The sequence below is a fragment of the Callorhinus ursinus genome, unplaced genomic scaffold (genome assembly GCF_003265705.2).
Source record: "Callorhinus ursinus isolate GAN/ISIS: 27379988/994484 unplaced genomic scaffold, GSC_fseal_2.0 scaffold11, whole genome shotgun sequence".
Taxonomy (NCBI): domain Eukaryota; kingdom Metazoa; phylum Chordata; class Mammalia; order Carnivora; family Otariidae; genus Callorhinus; species Callorhinus ursinus.
The window spans coordinates 41,333,202-41,355,563 of record NW_027397073.1 but is presented as its reverse complement, the minus strand read 5'-3'; the positions used below and the strand labels follow the sequence as shown (position 1 = coordinate 41,355,563).

Sequence of the window (22,362 nt, the reverse complement as noted above, 5' to 3'; positions counted from 1 at the left end):
GACACTCATTGTTTAACTATAAGACTGTTTTCTAAGGAACTATTTTCCATTATTAGCTGTTCATTGAGTGTTAGGAAATTTACTCTTTCTTTCATTATCCCTGGGAGAGCAAAGACTTGCATAGTTTTTCAGGTTAGATTGGATACATTCTGACTTTGTATAGTAACAAGAGACATTTCTTGGTGTCACAAAAATTCAGGAAAACTTCAACATTTCATGCCCACGTTTATTGAAAATTTATACTTGTTTTCTTATATAAATCTTTTTTTAAAAAAGCCTTAGTAAGCATAATTTTGATGACAATTGCCAATGGGAAGGTCAAATAAATAAAGATTTATTTATTTATTTATTTGAGAGGGACAGAAAGAGATAGTATATTAGGTGAATAGACTAGAGAAACAACTATTGTGCAAACAAGTGGTTCATGTTTTCCTGTCACAAGTCCCCTCTCATTATTTTTCTCTACATGATTGTATTTATGTGTGTGGACATATGTGTATGTGCTGCAGATGTTGGTTTTCATCAAAAGTGACTTCTGAGAATTTTACTCTGCTTTTCAATCTTCATTGATTGAGCAAGAATACAAAGTTATAGCTAGTGGAATGACGAGTGTTCATCACTTGAATTTCTTCCCCTACTACCTAGCGGGAGAAGCCACAGATTTTACTAACACTGAAAAGGATGTATTCATAAATTATCATTTTATTATCCCTACTAACTCCTAAATATTACCCTATAAATAAGGTAATTTCTGTCTGCTGCAATGGTTAGAAACAGCCAAAAAGTTTTTTTCTTTGCTTTTATATTTTCATCTGGTAAAATTAGTCAAACAAATATCACATGACAAATATTAATTCTTTCCCTCCCATGGAATGAAACAAGCAATGAAACAAGAAAACAATGAAATAAAAGCAATGAAACAAGAAAGATTCAAAGAAGAAATAGGAGATGTGTTTAATCTAACTGGTTTACTCCTGTCATGCTATTAAATATTGAAGTTGCTGAATAGAAATTTTGCATTTCCATTACTATGGTGTTTCTTAGAGGACAAGCAGAGTATGAAAAGAAGGAGAAAGGGGAAAGGAAGAGAAAAATTGTTCAAGTAGATATTTTTCCCTTGTAATTCTGCTTTGTCCCAAGAAACCTAAAATGACCCAGCTTTCAAAAAACAAAAGAAAACTTGCATTAATATGACAACAACATGAAGTACCACCAAGGGACAGAATGTATTGTTGTAGTTGTTTTTGCTTTAACACGGAAAAAACATGAAGAAAATATTCCTATAATTCTCTTATGAGTAGACTGAATGAATGCTGAAAATGCCATCCTGTAAATGTCCACCAGCCATTTCTTCCCCCAGTCCCATCTTGAAGAAGTGTAATAACAACCCAGGGAATTTAGAAGTCAACAGGATGTCTCCCCTGCCCAGCTGACACCAGTAATGTTTTGAAAAGATTTCACAGTTACGTGGATATATTGAACTGACTTTTGCTTGTCCATCACATTATTAATAGGAGATGGCTAGCACCATCTAGCTGCAACACATACAGGATCACATGAACCTTAAGCTCTTGGGCCAATAGACACTCAAAAACAAAGAGACCTGGGACCATCTCAGCATTAACACAGAAGCATCCCCATGGAACTACGTGTAAATATATACAATGTTAGCTTGAATTATATATAACATGGAGCTTTGGTTGTTGTTTTTGAATTTTCTAAAATCCTAAGCCAACATGGGACAAAAGTATCAACTGTCTATTTTGCCTCAAGCGGAGTAATAACTCATTTTGTTACAAATGCAATTTTTCTTTTATGAAGTATTGTTCATGACTATATGCCCACAAATACAAATGCTCTATAATCTTGAAATTCTCCTGGTTACCATATATTTTTCCTAGGCTAATATTTCCAGAATACCTCCTAAATCTTTGCAAACTGTTATACAATATTTTATGCTTTAACATTGTGTAAATTCTAGTCCCTTTAGAAAAAAATAAAAGACCTTTGAAGTTCTCCTATGTAACTAGGAGAAGAATAAGATACTAAAAAAAAATATATGACAGGTTAATTCCTTTCAATCAGCCAGTTAGTGATAATTTCCCATAAATTTCAATTGTATATAATGTTATATTTTCTACGCTTCCAAGATTAAACATTTGTTTTCTTTATAAATGTAAGGAGATATCAGGGTAAAATAGAAATACAGGGTTGGGGGGAGATATACAGACTGTTCCTCTTGGGCAAAATGAAATTTAATACATTTGTCCAGTGGCCGTTTTTATTCATGACACAGGAATGCAGTAATGCTAGTAGTTCACGTGAAAAGACATGGTTCAGGAAAGGAGTGTATTTCACTAGGATAAATAGCCTACCTTTGAGTGAATAGAAAATCCCACAACAGAAACTTGGCAAGAATTTGCCTGTAATGAGTTAGTTCAATCAAGAGAGGGATTTAGCATTGTTTCTTTTCCAAGAGATGAATGATTAAAAATACTCTTTCTACCAGGTGCTCTATGGTGCTCTTGACCTTCATCCCATCTATCTTTGCAGATGTTCCTTCAGTTTTACAGGGGTAAACATTGTCTATGTCTTCATGAGGTGTAATTTTAGTGGCAAGCATCGTGGATGAGTGCAGTCACTTCTTTTGCCATTGCAGATAAATTTTCAACAAGAGGCTCCAAAATCTCATCCATAAAATTTGGATGTGTATCAAAGGAACTGGAAAAGATGTCAACATTTGTATAGACTGTTCATTATGAGTATGGAACTGTAACCTGATATTTGCATTCAGGTAAACTTAAAGAATTTAAATTTAATAAAATGTTTAATATTATATCCAGTTTCTTACAATAAGTTTAAAAATAAAGACTGGGGAAAATAGAATAATTTTATTTGCATTACGTTGCTTTTGGTTGATATCCAATTAGAATCTGAATTACCTTTTAAGCTCAGATGTTGATACACTAAAAAGATATAGCCCTATATATTCCCTATTGTGATTGTTCCATGGAAGAGGTAGACTTGAAGAGAGAAAGTGGATCATCAAGAAAAAACACAAAGTGACTTTACCGTACCCTTGTTACCAGGAACAAAAGAAAGAAAACCTTCCCCCCTGTGAACTGTGACTCTGCCTCTAATCTGAGCTGCAAGAAATAGGGAAGATACATTGCAGACAGGGTAAATCTGAAGCTGTTAGTTTGTCATTATCTATCTATCTATCTATCTATCTATCTATCTATCTATCTATCTTATATCTATCTATCATCTATCATCTATCTGTCATCTATCATCTAACTGTCATCCTATTATCCATCTACCTTAAGAAAGCTCTTGTATTACAAAATACTGGCTAAAATTAGGGAGGTTACAGGAATTTACAGAAGTTAATATGTACTACTTTTCTGAGTTGCAACTTTTACATTTGTGCTTCCATATCTGACTTTGATAATGCTGGATATTAATTCTGGTGGGTGTTATTGAATCATTTGACTAGTTTAGGGAATTAAAGTAGAGCAATACCATGATAGCACGAATATATAGGGGCCTCTGTGAAACTGTAATCAATGACTTAAAAGCACATGCAGTAAAAATCTAAGTGGCACTACTAAAGCTGCTATCTACAAATGGTAAAGAAATTCCATTAGTGGAGTCCAAACAAAAAAGGCTAGAAAAATATTTTAAGCCAAACTTTGAAAAATAGCATTTTTCTTTATTTTTAATCACTGTGTCTTATTAATGTATTGGGACTGTGTTTTTGATACAGTTCTCTAGTGTTTGGGGGGTTATTTTACTTTTCAGGTGATTGGCACCCTAGTAATGAAAAGGGTCCCTCCTGGAACTGCATAATTTGTACTCACTTTAAGATTGCTAGGCCAAAAAGGCCTAAACAAAAAATAAAATGGACAACTCAAAACTCAAATTCAAGTAAAGTAAAATATGAAATTTAGAAAAGAAGGCATAAATTTAATTACCAACATAGTTCTGTCATATTTTTAAAAAAGAGAGAAGAAAAGCTCCTATTTTATCATCAAAAAGGCTGAACCTTCCATCATATCCTCATTCTTGCTTCTACTTCTCAGTGTACATCCTTGGTATCCAGAGATGAGCTGATTCTGCATTCTAGAGCCAGCAAAATAATAATAATAACAATAATAATTAATATATTGAACCTGAGATGTGTTGTTTGAAGAAAACAAGAATGTTCTTAAATATTACTTGATATTGCTACAGAAGACAAATAGTCCAACCTGAAGACAGCTCTACTAGTGGACAAACATGGATGATTTGTGCATCGAAAAGGGAAACAATAATAGTTGATAAGAATAAGTGGAGTCTTTTGAAAAATTCATGAGAATATAATGATGCCAATAGGAGTACTATATCACAAATTATAATAAAAAGTAATTGACATGCATACGTAAATTTCTTGATCAATAAAAATTATGTGAGTACTAAACTGAAATTTCAAAAATGTAACTGGTTGAAAATATAGACGTGGGCTCATGTTTTCTTAAAGGAGATAAAATAAGTAAAAAGATTTGTGTAAAATGTTAAAAAGGAATGATTAGCCTTTTTGGCATTTCTGGTTTTTTTAAGTATCGAATTACTTTGGCCTCTTCTACTTTGGTTACTCAGCCTACCAAACTTTGGAAATCCCACTTGTGTCAATGTGAGACAGTGCTTTTGGCTGTCACTGGGGATTTCACCAGGATATGTGGGCCACAATTTTGGAAAAATGGACTGTACTTGAAAACAAGGTTATATAAGGTGTGATCCGACTGTGCTATTATCATGGTTGTGTAATTATGCTTTAAATTCATTTGGAGGAAAAAAAATTCTAAAATGTATATTAGGAAGTAAAGAGGAAGTCCTGAGAAACTCTTCTTGGACCACGCAAAATGCACCATGGAACACTTTTAGTTTACAAGGTAAGTTAGAGTGACACACAGTGGAAGAAATATTATGGTTATGTCATAAGGGGAAATCATGTGATATTTTGGTGTTTATTGCAAAAGCAAAGAAAAATTGAGTAGCAATGTGTGGAAATTACAGAGTTTGGTAATCATGCCAGTATTTGGACTAAAATTACTTAGATTAAAATGAAATTGGTCTAAATTCTCTAAGGTAATAAAATGCTATCACTCCTTAGATGCAGTACTACAGCCCAGTTAAGAGGATACCAACCTTTAGAAACTGTGAAAGTTTATGTAACAGCAGAATGATAAGGAGAGTTACAATAAAAGTGATGATGAAGTCCTTGCAATAGAGCCTGACTCAGTTTACTGACAATTGCTGCGAGGTGCAGTCCCAAGGGAGTGAAATAAAGAAGGAAAGAAAGGAAACACTAGGTGTTTGAACCTCAAAAATACCAGTACAATTAGACACTGCTGGAATTGTTGGGAACCATGCCTGGAGGCATGATGGAAAACTTTCTACTTCCCAGGCTGCACATCTGGGAAATCTGAAACAGTCTGTGTGCTAAGAATTTAAGCAAGGGAGACGGCACTTATGGCTTTATGATTATGGAAAACACAGGTCTCTTCAAGTCCTGAAGCAAAAAAAATGTGTGTGGGCCTCAAAAGGTAGAAGTGACTAGGCAGATCTGGGGTGGTGTTAAGACTGGTTCCAATAATTGAGGAATCGTCTTTTGTTAGTGTAATTTATTATAAAGGAATAAATAAAAGAAGAAAAAGAAGTTGAAATATTAAATGATGAAATTATAAATGTGGTAGTTTTAGGGAGATACAAATATTTGGAAAGAGACATGACCAATGTTGGGTGGTAGGCTTGATTAAAGGGAAATTCTATTACATAGTGAAAGTGAAATGAAACATTTACGTTTAAAAATAAATAAAATTATGTAGTAAACTTAATTCAGAGAACCAAAGCTCACTGCGAATCTTTTATAGGAACAGGAGCCCTGAAGAGAATGGAGTTATGATAACCATATGAATAGATGGGAGCTTTTTATCTTTTTGAATTAAGGTAGTAAATTCAAGAAAAATTACACAGGTCAACAAGATGTTAAGGAGACAGAAAAGCAAGGATAAAAATCAGGCCAAACTGTGAAATAAACTGGACTTTTATTGATCATCAAGAGATAAGTAGAAGAAACAAAGGGCATCTGATGGATAAGTTCAAGGTCTCTAACAAGACTAAAATTGGGTGAGGGGCGCCAGAGTGGCTCAGTTGGTTAAGAATCAGACTCTTGGTTTCTGCTCAGGTTGTGATTTCCGGGTTGTGAGATCGAGCACCACACTGGGCTCTGTGCTGGGCATGGAGCCTGCTTAAGATTCTCTCTCCTCCCTCTGCCCCTACTACCCCAAAAAAAGACTGAAATTGGGTAAACACGACTCCCTATGGTCCTGGCAATAGAACCTTAAAGCTAATAGCATTATCATGATGAAAATCTCATGTAAATGAAATAAACAATAATAGGAGCTTGTGAGCTCAACCTTGGGGCAAGAACTGGAAAGGAACTTGCTTTAGGTTGTGCTATTGACAAAGAATGAATTCATGCTGGGGAAGAATTTGAGTTGTATACTAAGAGAGCAGTTGAATGAGCTTCTGGAGACTGCTGGTCCGATCAGTGTGTGTAGTAAATCACATGATTTGGTATCTGTGTTTCATTGTCAATTCTTCCCATTGGCTTTGCTGCCAAAAGGAACTATGTATTGGAAAAAAGGAACTCATTTTCACTTTTATTTTTCCTTTAATCGGAGCCATCATTGCAAACTGCAGTTATATATTCTCCCAGAGCACTGGGACTGCCTAGCACAATTGTTGAGCTTGGCATCAAAATGGACCCTTCTTCTATCATCAGGATGCCTTAGAGTTCCCTTTCCAGTCTTGTTTACACCTTTTCACTATCAAAAATATAACCCTCATGAACACATAAAACTGACTATTATCCTTTAAATGGAATGAAATGTCCAAGAGAATAAAATCTTATTGGGCTTCTATTAGAAGAACATGAGCCAGAATTATGATGACCATGTGCAGAGAAGGGCACTCTTTCCTTGTGGATCCATATAATTGTACAATTCTCTGATTTATATTATATCCATACAGAGATTTTCAGTCTCATAAGTGATAGTGCCTATTACCATTTTATTGCCTTTTCACTTATTGGGTATTTATAGCTTCTAATTATAGCATTCTGTCCCAATAAAAATGGATAAGCCCCAGTTTAATTTCAGTCAAAATCAGGTCATAAAAATCCATCCTGAAATACTAATAATAAACAGTGAAATGCTATTTCCATCTGAGATTTTGAGCAGAACCATGGCATGAAATGGCTGAGTGAGGACATATGGATGAAAGTTATGTCAGTAAACTAGCTTCCAAATATGATGTTCTAAGAAGTTTTCAATTCATCTATAAGGAAACAAAATAAATGACCTGAACAGAATCATGATAGGCTTCTGATTAGCTGTGGCCCAAATACTTGTGATAATAAGATTTCTCATAGCCTTCAGGTTCACACAGAAATAACTAAAACACTTTATGAACATGTAAAATTATTAAAAGAACACTTCTCAGTACAATAACAACATTACAGGTCATTATATTTCATAAATAAAGTCAACAATGTAATTGTAAAATTTCTTAAAGGATGGTTATGTTATAAAAAATGGTGTGCAATAGAAATGAATTTCTTCAATGGGGTCTCTGAAATGAACATATACATAGTAACCTAATAAAGAAATCAGATTAAGATACTTTGCATCTCAGAACGCCTGAGTGGTTCAGTCAGTTAAGCGTCAGACTCTTGATATCAAGTCTTGATCTCAGGGTTGTGAGTTTGAGCCCTGCATCCTAGAAAGAAAAAAGAGAGAGAGAGAGAGACACCATGTATCTCAAATGGCTAACAGACACATGAAAAGATGCTCAACATCACTCATCTTCAGGGAAATACAAATCAAAACTACAATGAGATACTACCTCAGAGCTGTCAGAATGGCTAAAATTAACAACACAGGAAACCACAGATGTTGGCAAGGATGCAGAGAATGGGGAACCCTCTTATAGTGTTGGTGGGAAGGCAAACTGCTGCAGCCACTATGGAAAACAGTATGGAAGTTCCTCAAAAAGTTAAAAATGGAACTACCTTATGACCCAGCAATTGCACAACTAGGTATTTAATCCAAAGGATACAAAAATGCTGATTCGAAGGGGCACATGCAACCCAATGTTTATAACAGCATCATTCACAATTGCCAAATTGTGGAAAGAGACCAAATGGCATTATCAATAATTGCCAAATTATCGAAAGAGCCCAAATGTCCACCGAATGATGAATGGATAAAGAAGAAGTATTATATCCAAATGGCCAACAAACACATGAAAAAGTGCTCAACATCACTCGGCATCAGGGAAATACAAATCAAAACCTCAATGAGATACCACCTCACACCAGTAAGAATGGCTAAAATTAACAAGTCAAGAAATGACAGATGTTGGCGAGGATGCAGAGAAAGGGGAATAAAATAACAAAGTGAGTATGTTATTTTGACCATGAGAGACTATGGACTCTGAGAAACAAATTGAGGGTTTTAGAGCGGAGGGGGTGGGGGGATGGGTTAGACCAGTGATGGGCATTAAGGAGGGCACGTATTGAATGGACCATTGGGTGTTATACACAAACAATGAATCGTGGAACACTACATCAAAAACTAATGATGTAATGTATGTTGACCAACATAACATAATAAAATATAATTTAAAAAAAGAAGTCTTATATATACACAATGTAATATTGCTCAGCTATCAAAAAGAATTTAATCTTGCCATTTGCAATGACATGAATGGAGCTAGAATGTATTATGTAAGCAAAATAAGTTCAGTCAGAGAAAGACAAATACCATATGATTTCACTCATATGTGGAATGTAAGAAATAAGACAGATGAACATAGGGGAAAGGAAAAAAAAAGAGAGAGAGGCAGGCAAACCATAAGACCCTTAACTTGCTGGAGGGGAGATAGGTGGCGGGGGGGGGGTTAGATGGGTGATGTGTATTGAGAAGGGTACTTGCTGTGATGAGCACTGGGTGTTATAAGTAAGTGATGAATCGCTAAATTCTACTCCTGAAACTAATACTGCACTATATGTTAACTAATTAAAATTTTAAATAAAAAGTTAAAGAAAGAAAGAAAGAAAAGAAAGAAAGAAGTAAGAAAGAAAGAAAAAGAAAGAAAGAAAGAAAGAAAAAGAAAGAAAGAAGGAAGAAAGAAAGAAAGAAAGAAAGAAAGAGAAAGAAAGAAAAAGAAAATGAAAGGAAGACATTCAAAGAGGAATGTTTTGATAAAATGTTACATTCTGTTCCATATGCTTCAACTCTAACTTGACTCTGGAAGGAAAATAAAGCTCAGTTTTCATTTTTAATTGAAAAAAAAAGTGTGTATTTTATTTTTTTTGTTTTTTTGTGTGGTTTTTTTTTGTATTTTATTCTTGTCTATCCTGATAGTCTTCATTTATTTACTTCCTACTTTTTCTTCAACCCACTCCAAGCTGCTTTCCATATATTATGCAGCCATCAAAAGGAATGAAATCTTGCCATTTGCAACAATGTGGATAGAACTGGAGGGTATTATGCTGAGCGAAATAAGTCAATCAGAGAAAGACATGTATCATATGACCTCACTGATATGAGGAATTCTTAATCTCAGGAAACAAACTGAGGGTTGCTGCTGTGGTGGGGGGTGGGAGCGATGGGGTGGCTGGGTGACAGACATTGGGAAGGGTATGGAGCACTGGGTGTTATACGCTATGGAGCACTGGGTGTTATATGCAAACAAGGAATCATGGAACACTACATCAAAAACTAATGAGGTAATGTATGGTGATTAACATAACATAATAATAAAAAAAATACCATTAGTTACTAAGTTCTATTAGTGCTCTCTCCCAAATATCTCTCAAAAGAGTTTGTTTTTGAATTTGCCACTGTTTGTACACTAGATCAATCCCGGCTCTTTGGTAACCTGCCTTGCCCACCATTGCTGCCTCTATCAGATCTCTCTGTACCTTTATCCTGGATTTGCTCTAGTTCTTTTTCTTCACTGCACCCAATGTGATATTTTAAAAATACAAATATTTTTACATCACTCTTCTGCTTAAAACTCTTCAATTACAACTTTTGAGGTAAAGTTAGAAATGTTTGACGAGGCTTATGTGTCCCTCTATAGCACAGCATTAGTCTCCATGTCTAGGTGTAATATTCACTGTCTCTGCTCCAGCTATAGTGGTCTTTTTTTCCAATCCTTGTAATAGATCATGCTTTCTTACTTTATGGTTTTCACTATGGTGTTTCCTCTATAAATCTTTTAGCTAATTCTTACGGTCCCTCCCAATCTCAGGTTCAATGCTACTTTTTCCAAATTCTTCCAAATGAGACTTAGTTTCTCTTGTATGTGATTTGTCCTCCCACTCTGTACTTCCTTTTATGTAGGGGTCATCACAGGTCATCAAATTCTTTGTTCCCATAATTAGAACCTTCATGAGGGTAGAGCCAGGGTCAGGCTTAGATAGAGCAGTTATCATGGCACCTAGAACAGAGGCTGTGAGAAAGCCAATGTTTGACACATGGAATATATTCAATGAACCACAAATTAAAGTAGTAACTTCTAATACAAATGCTTACTATATACATCAGCATGTATCATGTCAGGTAGATATCTTTCAAAATAACTGAAGATTATAGGCAAACTAATCCCTAACATGGTTTTGGAGTGTTACGTGGAGGGTAACGTGGCTCTTTCAAATTAGAGAATGTAAAGTGCATATTTTGGCAACGCAAGGACTATGTCAAAAGAGTAATATATATGTAATATAATATATTGGACTTGAGGAAATGTCACAGGACTCATATCACCTGATCAGTTTTCCTAGTCATTCATAACATAATTTAGTTCATACAGTCCATCACATTTAAAAGGTTAAGGCAAAAAGCCTGAGGATTTTGCCAAATTTACGACAGTATTTATAAATATTCATGAACCTATAGCATTTCCTCAGGATGCCCTTTGACAAACTTTCCAGGAGAATTGAGACTTTGTCAAGATTTCAAAGATCACATGATTGATGGTTCTAGTAGCTTATTATAAATATGCAATAGTTATTCTCATCACTAGAAGTTGTTGAAAGTCTTTGGGAGCACATATGTTCATACTAATAGTAATTAGTCACTAAGGATCCCGTCAGTCCACTTTACCATAGGAAGTTATTACCAACTTACCCAGGACATGATCTAGGAAACTCGAACTTAAAAGGGAGATGCTGAACTATTCAAACTGGACCCATTCACATAAAACTTAAAAAGTAAAAAAGACTGACCATTTATCCACACACTGTGTTCTGAAAACAATTATACACATCTGGTTGATTATGTCACTAGGGTGTATGTCAAATCTTACTAATGAAATGAGACTGTAGATCACAATGAAAAAAAACACTTATGCAATACTTTCAACCCTCTGTATTTAATCAAATTGTTATTCTTCTGGATAAAGAAGAGGAGACAGGGGAATACTTTTAAAAAATATGGCAAGGTTGATTGGGTAATTATTACCTATCAGAAATTAAAAGATTCAATGCAGAAGATGGAATGTGGGCGCATTCTCACGTGCTCCTAGTGAGAGTAACATTTGATTTAATCTTTTTTGGAAAGTATTGCACAGTATTCAAGAAAAGCCTTAAAATATTTGTCATTCCACATATAGTAATGCATCTTAATGAAACAATTAGACTTATAGAAAATGCTTATAGAACATTATAATAATAATCAGCAACTGAAAATATCCCAAATATCCAATGATAAGAGGGTTATTAGTATAGTAATATTTATTTAAGTAATTAGAAAAAATACAAAGAGTTTTTAATAAATAGGCTTGCTTAGACAAAGGAAAGAATAAACAGACTTCCAAATTATATATGAAATTTTATAAATTCTATATAGATATAGTATGATATCAATGATTTCAATATATGCATAGAAAAAATGGAATAAGAATTAAGCTCGTGATATTTTAGACTTTTAGTATTTCATTTATATAATCAGAAAATTGCATTTTAACATTTTTTAAAGCAGACTTGATGATTTAGGGCAGTTTTAGGTCAAAGCAAAATTGAACAAAAGGTACAAGGAGTTCCTATATACACACTGACTCCCCATGTGCACAGCCTCCAAGACTATCAACATCCCACTGAACTATATTGACACAACATTATCACCCAAAGTTTATAATTTATATTAGGATTCACTCTTGGTGTTGTCCGTTCTACGGGTTTTGACAAGGAATCACCATTATAATATTTCACAGAACAGTTTCATTGCCCTAAAATTTCTCCATACTCTGCTCCATACTTGACTCCTCTCTCCCCACCCCAACTTCCATGATTTTGCTTTTTTTCGGAATCTCCTACAGTCCAAAGTGTCATATGGTTGGAATCACTCAGTATGTAGCCTTTTCAGATTGGCTTTTTTTCAATTAGTAATATGCATTAAATGTTCCTCCACATCTTTTCATGGCTTGATAGCTCATTTCTTTTTAGTTCTGAATACTATTCCATTGTCTGGATGTACATGAGTACTCATGGCTGATGCAGGCTGGCTTCAGTATTGAAATTCAGATTTATAACATAGAATGCACATTAGTGACTCCTACATTCACTTTATAGTGACAGCCTTCCATAAAAAAGAAGATTTTTACAGGAAATATCCACATTGTATATAAAATGTGTTTTATTGGGAAGTTCAAAAGTCAAAATAAAAAACACAGTGTCATATGTTATAACCAGAGTTATAATTATGTATTAAAATTTCTAATTATTTTCATGAAGGCATTTCCTATTTTGGGACCTTAAAATCATAAGGATAAGCATTTTCTCAGGTGATTGGGGGCTTTGAGGCAAAAGCCATAGAGGCTTGCCAGCTGTCCCCAAGGACAGGAGGTAGGAGATTTGACCTTGATATTTCCTGTAGGAACTTTCCTTTCTGCATCAGCCCCAAGGTGGTGGTTGGATTCCACCAAAATAATTGAACTTATGCATTTGGCTGCACCTGTTTTCTCAAAAATAAAGGTTTTTCCCCATTATTTTGTTTTTGCTCTGTTTTTCCCTAGGGACCACAGACCACACAGCACTGCAAGGCAGAACCTTGCTTTGCACATTATTCCAATACAATCATCCACAAGGTAAATGTGTCAGTTGTAAGATTCCTGACCTGAGAGACAAGCTCAAATGCCTCCAGTGCCTAACCACTTGAGTTCTCTGTGGGACATCTCAGAATCCTGGGGAAGATGTTAAAGAAAAGTATGTTAAGCCACAAAGTTCCAGAATTATCACTAACATTCATCTCTTAGGAGGCCTTGTTTAAGCTCCATTAACACAAATTCTGACAAGTTGACCCTTTTGTAAAATCCCAAATGTCCATTCCTACAACTTCTTAACATTCTTTTATTTATTTATTTATTTTTTAAAAAATATGTGCTGACTTATTTATAAGGATAAGATGGTTTCCTTGGTGATAAATTCAAGAGGAAGTGCGAGCATTTTATTCATTTGAATGTCTTTTCCCTGACCGGCAGGGCAGCAAGTTCTAGGACAAGCTAAAATCATCCCCTATTGAAAAAAAGAAAAAAAAAAAGTTACTCCTTAGCAGTCCTGGGCTATGGGTTAAACAATTTTTTTTTTCAGTGATTCTTAATTGTTTTTGAATACTGAGGCTTGGGAAGAAGTTTCCACTGGGTTCAGGAGGAAGGCGTGACTTCCGCATAGTGTTGGAAGATAAGAGTAGAAGTAGGGCCCATGACATCTGGCCTCTTAGCCCACAGACGCCAAGATGACATCTACTGGCTTCTCCTCCAAACTTCTGGCTGTCATCTGCATTCTTACTGTGTCCAAAAGCAGCAGTTGGGAGCGCACCAGGATGACATGACCACCCTGGAACACACCAGCCAGGAGCAATGTGTGGGTATTCTTGTTATACAGCACTTTGTCTGATCTCTCACATGGGGACATTCCCAGACATTTCACCATATTTCCCACAGTGTCTTCAAGTGTCTTGACAGTAGACAAGGTGAATGTTTCCTCCTTTTCAAACTCATCTCCTACCTCATCCCAGGCTGTTTCAAAGTTCAACTTCATGACCTTTTGGATGTGATCAGCAATGATGATTTCAGATTTTCCAGCACGTATTCATTTTCGTAGGCTTCATTATCAGTCTCCCCTGTGGTGGGGTCATAGTCCTTGACAGTGAACTTCATTATGGAGCTGAATGTGCAGACCACAGCTATGGGGTCTCTCTTGGGCAGTGTCACCAGTGTGTAACAAGTTCTAGGCTGGTTGTAAGGTAAGCTTTGGGCAGACACGTAACAGCACTTCATAGGCTTCAGTGGGCTCCATCTGTACTCTGACATTCTCCAAAGTCTGGTCATTGAGTGTGTTTGTGCACTCAAGCTGGAACATCATATGGTCAGGGAAGGTGTGTTTGGTGCAGTGATGACATACTCTGTCTCTGACTCAGTGAGGGTCACAGGTTCAAGTGAGGCCTTGAAGAGGGGACCCCACCCATGGGACTCTGGTACTTTCTCCAGTTTCTCCTGGAAGATCTCTTGCCAGGTGGCTGCCACTTTCTCAGGCTGCTTGGCAGCCTCTGATGGCTCTAGAGTGTACCACTGCAGAACTCTCTCCAGACCCGTGATGGAAACAGACCATTTAGGATATAGCCTGAATTGAGAAACTTCTGCTTCTGCCCCAGGATATTGAGACAGTAGGTGGCTTGGTCCCTTACTTCACTGTCATTGTTCATCACACACCTCTTCAGCAACACCAAGATACTGAGTAATATCTCTTCTTTCTGGGCTCCAGATTTGGCCAGAGCACTCACAGTACCTGCTTGGACCTCCTCATGCTCCAAGACCAAATGGTCATACATGAAACAGATGTATGTGGAGGGGTTGTTGGTCTTGGGCCCCTCCTGGCCCAGGAAATGCAGAACATGGGTGGCCAGCATGGTGAATTTGCAGTTCTCAGTGAACTCACACAGGTACCAAAGCCCGATCTCCTTGCTCTCCGGGTTCTCCTCAATGATGCTGATGATGCTGTCCATGATGGCCAACTTGTACTCAAAGCCACCCTCTTCCCACAGCATGGTGAATAGGAAGTTCATGACCACAACGTGTTTTGAGGATATTTCTGACACATGGCACTGATGGCCTGGACCACCACCACCTAGAACTCATCCAAGATCTCCGACATGAAGGATGAGATCTGCTTCATGAAGCTGTTCTGCACTCAGTCGTTAGGAGTGTGACGATGGCCATTGTGGTGATGCTGCAATTCAAATACGCAACCAGGTTCTCCAGGTCCAGATTGCAGGCCATCACTGCTGACAGATGCCCCATGACCACTTTATTGAGGGTGAGCATAGCAGTGACCTTTGGTGAACTGCAGAAAAGCTGGAGCATTGACACAACTGGGGCCAGCTCTTTGGCACTGCAGCCTGGCAGATTGACAAGGGATGAGGCAGTTTCGTACACCACCATCTTGTGCTTGCTGGACAAGCAGTTCTCAGTGAAGTCAAAGAGTGGGTTGTCATGGCTGCCATCCTCCTCCTCCAGCCGCTTGCTGGCCTCCTGGATCATCAGGCAGTAGGCAAAGGGAGACTTGAGACCGTGCTTGCTGAACTTGCTAATCAGCTTATTGGCAGCCAGGTGGTCATTCTTATGCACATGGTAGAGGAACCCCAGCGCATGGTACTGGGCCATGAGGTTATCACTGGATGCCACCTGCTAGGCCTCATTTACCCAAAGCTTGACCACATCAAAGCTGCACTTCAGCAGGTGCAGGGAAGGTACCAGGGAAGAGATGGAGACACTGGGCTCCTTGTCTGTGATGGCCTGTTTCATGTAGCACTCAATAGCCTGCAGCATGGTGCTATCAGTGATCTGGCAGAGGGCATGCAGAGTCTGGCCCTGGTGGTTGTCTTCTTTCCTGGTCATGTCCTTTGTCAGGCTGCTGGTGATGATAATGACATCCTCATCAATGCACGATATCTCCTTGATGATCAAGTAGTACATACAACAGAGTGTGGGATCATTAGACTGAAAGAGCTTGGTCATGGCAAAGAAGGCCTTGGGCACTTCAGTGGTCCCTAGGTATTCCCCCTGGTTTATGATGTAAAGGATCTTGTTGAAGATGTGGGCACATTTTCGAGGGTTGATGGGAGTTTCAATAAATACATGGGCCTCCTGGAGTACTCCACCCTTTTCAAGATGCTGGAATAGGTTGGAGCCTCCACCTGATTCCTTATCTCTCTTGTTGAATTGCTTCAGCATGGTGGTATCAGCCAGGTGCGAGGTAGTAGCCCTATGCTAGACAGGTGCAGTGAGCATCAGTGGTCTGGCTGTGGTTCCACACAGGCCACTTCCCTGTGGCCATATCACCCTGCACCTTAACATTCTGTCAGTATAAACTTTCAATAAAAAAAAATGAAATATAAGTATTATGGTAACCCCCACTCAGACCTTTGACCTGAACCAGTCTCCTACCTAGATAAATGTGGGTGTAGTCAAGATGGAAAAGCTAATTTTATCAGGTGTGAATATAGACTAAGCCTCCAAGTATAGATGGTTTTAGGTGCCACCCTGAGAATCCCCAAGGTATATAGCCTCTATGGTGTTTTAATAAGATTGTTCATTTGATTTAATCAGTTAGAAACTTCCTTAAAAATGTGCATATATATGAATGACAGCTGTGGCAGCTTTGGGCAATGGGGAATTTTGAAATATGCAGTTGTAGAAATGTAAAGGGACTGAGCTCTGCACATTTCCTACTACAGGGTATCCACACAACTTAGCAAAAACTAACTGAATTTCCTCCCATGCCACACGAATTCCAGTGTTCCCACCAGCAGGCAGTATCACCACATAATAGCTCAAAATAACCTTTAAATTGGCATGTAGGGAAGTGATAATTCAATAATGCAGAAGGCAGTTCAGAAAGGTGTATATTTTAATCTTTATTATGTCAGAACTTCAAAGCAATATTGCAAATTCAGACTTGTCTGATCACATTTGGAGATTTAGCAAGGCAATCCTTAGGGGTTAAATCTGCAAGATTATCACAGAAACAATATTTAGAGTGGAAGAGTAAGGGTGCATCCAGCTCAGATTACCCTCCGGCCCCGTCTCTTCCATGCCTGCACAATGGAGAGCATGGGCTATGACAGAGCAAAAGTGAAAAGCCTACATCACAAAGCACTGTAAGCATCTTAGCGGTCAAGGCCACAGGTTTGTGGCCTACAAAATCAATACAGTACAAATAGGATGGAGAGAAAAACCCTCGGCATCAATGGGAAACACTACAGCAAGGTATAAACCAAGCCATGCACATGCAACAGCCAGGAGGACTGTCCTTATGGGTACTTTCCCTCCTCACTTTCCAGTTGGTCAAGACTCCATAGATGAAAATGGCAGGGCTAAACCAAGAGTTACAGCTTTGTTAAGAATTCCTCATAGAAGGGCACCTGGGTGGCTCAGTCAGTTAAGTGTCTGACCTTGTTTTCAGCTCAGGTCATGATCTCAGGGTCCTGGGATTGAGCCCCACCTTGAATTCTGCACTCAGTGTGGATTCTGCTTCTCCCTCTCCCTCTTCTCCTCCTCCCACCACTCACTCTCTTTCTCTATCTCTAAAGTAAATAAATAAAATCTTAAAAAAAAAAAAACTCCTCTTGGAACTTAGGAATGCTCTATGCTTGTAGTTATGTTTTTATTGTAAAGGATGCAAATCAGGACCAGCCAAAAGAAGAGATGCATAGAGCAAGGTCTGGGAGGGTCTTAAATGAGAAGGTTCTGAGTCCCCAGGAAACATCCCCCTCCTGGCATATCAATATATGATTACCGATCAAGAAAGCTCACTCTTACGCAGGTGTCTAGAGTTTTTATTGGGGTTTCATTACATAAGTATGATTGATTGAATCAATGGCCATGTGATTGAGCTCAATCAATAGCCTCTCTCCCCAGAGGTCACAAGGTCAGGTTGGTACCACAGGGCTCAAAGCCCCAACACTCTAACCCTATTCTGAAACTGTCCAGAGGCCCACCATGTGTTATCTTCTTAGTATGAACTCGGATGTGACCCAAGGGGCCCATTATGAATAACAAAGACATTCTTATCACTAGGGAAATTCCAAGAAATCCCTGATTCCTAGGGATCCAGGAACAAAGTATAGCTGAACTCATTATTATAAAACATAAACTCATTTAATTTTTTAAACAATCCTTTGAGGTACAAACAATTATTTTCACAACTTTACTGGGGTGGAGCATGGTTAAGTAACTTGCCCGAAGTTTATACAGCTACTAAATGGACAGAGAATCTAACTAAAATAAAATAATAATTTAAAAAATTCCTATGCCCTAATTCTATTTTTGAAATTCCATCTTTCACACAAATGTTGGTTTTACTTTGAAAAAAAAATTGATCTTTCTATTAATTTAATTAAAAATTTATCATAGTTTATTATCTTTATGTACTTTTATAGATTGATGTCACCTTTCAGTTTGAGGTAAGGTAAACTTTTCCCGTCATAAAGCAGCCAAGCCTGTAACTACAAAAGTTTATAGAAATTCCTCCCCACATAGACACACATACAAAACTAGAAAAACATGAGTTGTCAGTGGGAGTGTTATCAATATATGAATATCCCAATATTTATTGGGAAGAATGTACTTTGAGCTAAGTGTTGTAAACAATGAAAAATAAGAATGCCTTCTCTTACGGGGTTTAGGATCTCATTGAGGAAATCAGGCTAGCAGCGCATGATGCAATTAGCAAACAATTAAGTATGTAACTAGTTTATACTGACTAAATAGTAAGCGCACTGTGCACAAAAGGAAAGGACATAACCCATACAATTTCTCTGCTATTGGCAGTCTTCTAATCAACATGAAATAGCTGAGGTTATGAAAAGCAGAGAGCACACAAAGCAGAGCCCACCAGAAGTTGAGAGTAGGCAGTAAGTGGTTGACTAGAGATTGGTAGAGCACCATCACTTCAAATAAAGTGTGGCTTTCTGAGAGGCAGGATATGAAATACTTCTGTTTGATCTTCTCCTTTGTTTCACATCTCCATCGGCTCTGACCCCTCACATCTCCATTTCCCCAGAGATATCCAAAGGTCTTTCATTCTTTGCTGTGTGTCTTGGTATTTTCCTAAATTCTCTCTGATGAGACAAGTTTTGTTCACTCCCACAAGACCATTTATCCTGACTGGAAGACATGTTGCATTTGCAGGTGGTACTAAAAATAGCCAACTTGGCAAGTGTTGGCATCTGCAAATCTGCAGTGGCAGTTCCTCTTCATAACACCCTCTGTAGGGAGCCATTCCCTGTGACCTCCACCTTCCACCATCTCTAACTCCAGGAAGGAAGCTGTTTGGAGGAAGAGGTGAGAATTGAAGGGAAAATGATTTGCAAATTATTTTTATAGGGATTTTTCTTGATTCTCATCAACTATCTACTGGAATTATTTAAACTAAGTATGAGTTATTTGAAATTCTACAAGTTTTTATAGCAAAGCAGTAGTTTCAGCAGTGAACACCTATGCTTACAATGTATATATTTACATAACACAGTTGTAAGTTAAAACGAAGTATATATCATAAGCATGCCTAGTTAACAACATTTTTTATGTTATGTTACTATAATCATGGGCATTCTAGTAATTTCCTAGAGGGAATATTTTCATAGACAATGTAAAGATTAATTTTATGCTACTTGCTATAATGATTTAAAAAATCTGAACTAGTGGTTTGAAGTTGGCTTTATTATGGTTTTTTTTATACCTTATAAATGTTCATTTATGATTCTAACAACTGTGATAACATTTTCTTTGTAATTTCCACATATATGTTCTTTTTTAAAGAGATTTTCCCCAATTTATCCAACAGATCACTTCATCTGTTTCCTGTTTTTTACACTATGGATTTCTGTTTACTGTTTGCATTCTTGACAGATTGTTTGCATTTTCCCTTTTGACAGGACTACAGGGAATCTATTCTTTAGTATATTTATAGGAGGAAGAATACCAAAGCATATAGAAACTAAGATTATTAGGGGAGAAGAGCACAGTGGATTGTCCTCTTTTGAATTAGATGTTCTTATAGCTAGTCATTTTATATTAATGACAGATTTAATGTACATAATATGTAGTTACAATAGAAATGGAAGACCAATAAAAAGAGAGTGTCTTTGAATTACAGAGACAGAAACTTTTCAGTAAGAGCTCCTGAAAACATTAGCAGAGTTTTCCAACATGTCTAAAAATTTGTTTTAAATTTAGTGAATTATTCTACTTGGTATCAAAAATACTTTTCTAAGACTACATTCAAAGAAAAAGATGTTATGATATTACAGATGCAATTTCTTTAAATAGTAAGGAGAGCTACTATATTTATAAATTATTTCCATCCAGATGATTGTTTGAACAACTTTTACTAGTACTTAAAAATGTGTTGCTACCTTAATGGCACAAAGCAATGGATTGCGGTTTTGTGACTTTGGGTTGATAAATCTGTCATTTACCAGTGTTTAGCAACTAATTTTCAGACGTTCCTAATGCAAAGCATATCCCATTAAGTTTAAAAATTCATTAATGTTTCCATGTGCCAGATGGCACAATGTAAAAAACGTTTGAAGTGCACAGCAATTAAAACTCTTAAACATATAATAGCCTGGCTGGCAATTTGTTATATATATATTGCATGTTAGAACACCACAAAATGCTGGCTATACAATATCCATCTGTGAATATATTGAATTTCTAAAAACATAAGTAAATAGATCAGGGCTGAGACAAATTCATTCCTGATTTCTAAAGACTACAGAAACTGCCATTTAATTCTCTAAAGTTATAAGGCGCAACTGCATTTCAAACTGATTGGAAAAGCTCGGAAAGATGTAGACACCAAGCATTTAAAAATTTATCTTCAGAGACCAACTGGGTGATTTGCCTAGGAATAGAAAACCATTAAAAAAAAAAAGCAGTGCTCTTGTAAATATCCTGCTAAAAGTAAGTACAGTTTTGAATAAGGCGAGCAATCACAAAAATGCTAAATTTCAAATTTAATATAGTATTTTCGGGCTAGATTTTAAGTCTGGACAGTAATTCATTTGAGTCCACACTGATTATACTCACCAAAACAAATATGCTATCTGTTTATACATGGCAATCCACAGATTACCTCAATTATCTAGTTAAGAAATGTTGCTTATCTAAGACTTTTTCAAATGATTTGAGAATGCACTTTTCAATCCATGCATTATTCAGTTGCCTTTTCATCATTAACTAGAACACAGTTTGCCTTTTATCCATAAATGTCCACCTAAATTCAGAATATGTTTGATAGCCTTAAATCCTCTGCTTCACTTGAGTGAAGTGTTGAATCGATATTTAAAACTTCCTATGTTTTAGGTGGAGCCCATCTAATTTTGAAGATGAAAGTTTCCTCATCTCTAACAAGAAACAATTTATCAAAATAATAATACAATTTAACTGTCTATTTATGTTTAAGATCTACTAGACACTGTGCACTCATTTTCAAATCTTACTTCTATAACATACCTATGCGCTAGATTTTATTAGGCCAGTTTTACAGGTAAAGAAACTGAAGCTCAGGAAGGTTATATAACTACCTTGAGGCCACAGAGCTAGTAACTTGAAAAACTAAAATGTAAAGCCTGTTCTGTCTAATGCCCAAGAGGTGCTCTCTGTAAAAATGGTCTCTAGAGTCAGATTCTCTCATCTGGAAACCCAGGTGACAACTATGAGCAACATATCTTTGGGCAAGATACTGGGCAGAAATCTCTAGAACTATGATTCTCTTTAAACCTGTATTTTATAAGGATGTGGCAAATATAAACTTAATTAAAAGACAACTCTACTGGTTTTTATAAGAGGAATAGACACTAAGAATATCATAGTCCAGTTGGAAAATAGAACATTCACATGAAAGTGGCTTTAAATATGTTAAATCATAAAAATGTGCTCATGTATATGTATATATACACAAGCTATAGAGAGATAGAAATACTATTTTCAAATGGCTATGCAGAAGAATTAATTGAAGATCTATGGAAGCACTTGGATTAATAGCTTGAATTAAAAATTAGTGGGTTAGAAAATTAAATTCCTGGATTATTTTCCTAGATCATAATTATCTTAAAACATTGGCCATTTGTAAAATTAAAAAAAAAAGTCCAGTATACCAAGAAGTAATGCAATTTAAGCATTGTTTACTTTACTCTCTGATTATAATACTAACATATTATTATATATTAGTATATTAATATATTAATT

General features: G+C 36.6%; 1 long non-coding RNA gene and 1 pseudogene across 1 annotated transcript in view; one reads left to right on the top strand and one right to left on the bottom strand.

Annotated features, from left to right (window-relative positions):
* Window positions 1-22,362, top strand: part of LOC141373681 (uncharacterized) — a 714,213-nt gene that overhangs the window by 550,725 nt on the left and 141,126 nt on the right. The gene's annotated exons all lie outside the window — the stretch shown is intronic.
* Window positions 13,826-16,341, bottom strand: LOC112835273 (coatomer subunit gamma-1 pseudogene; annotated as a pseudogene).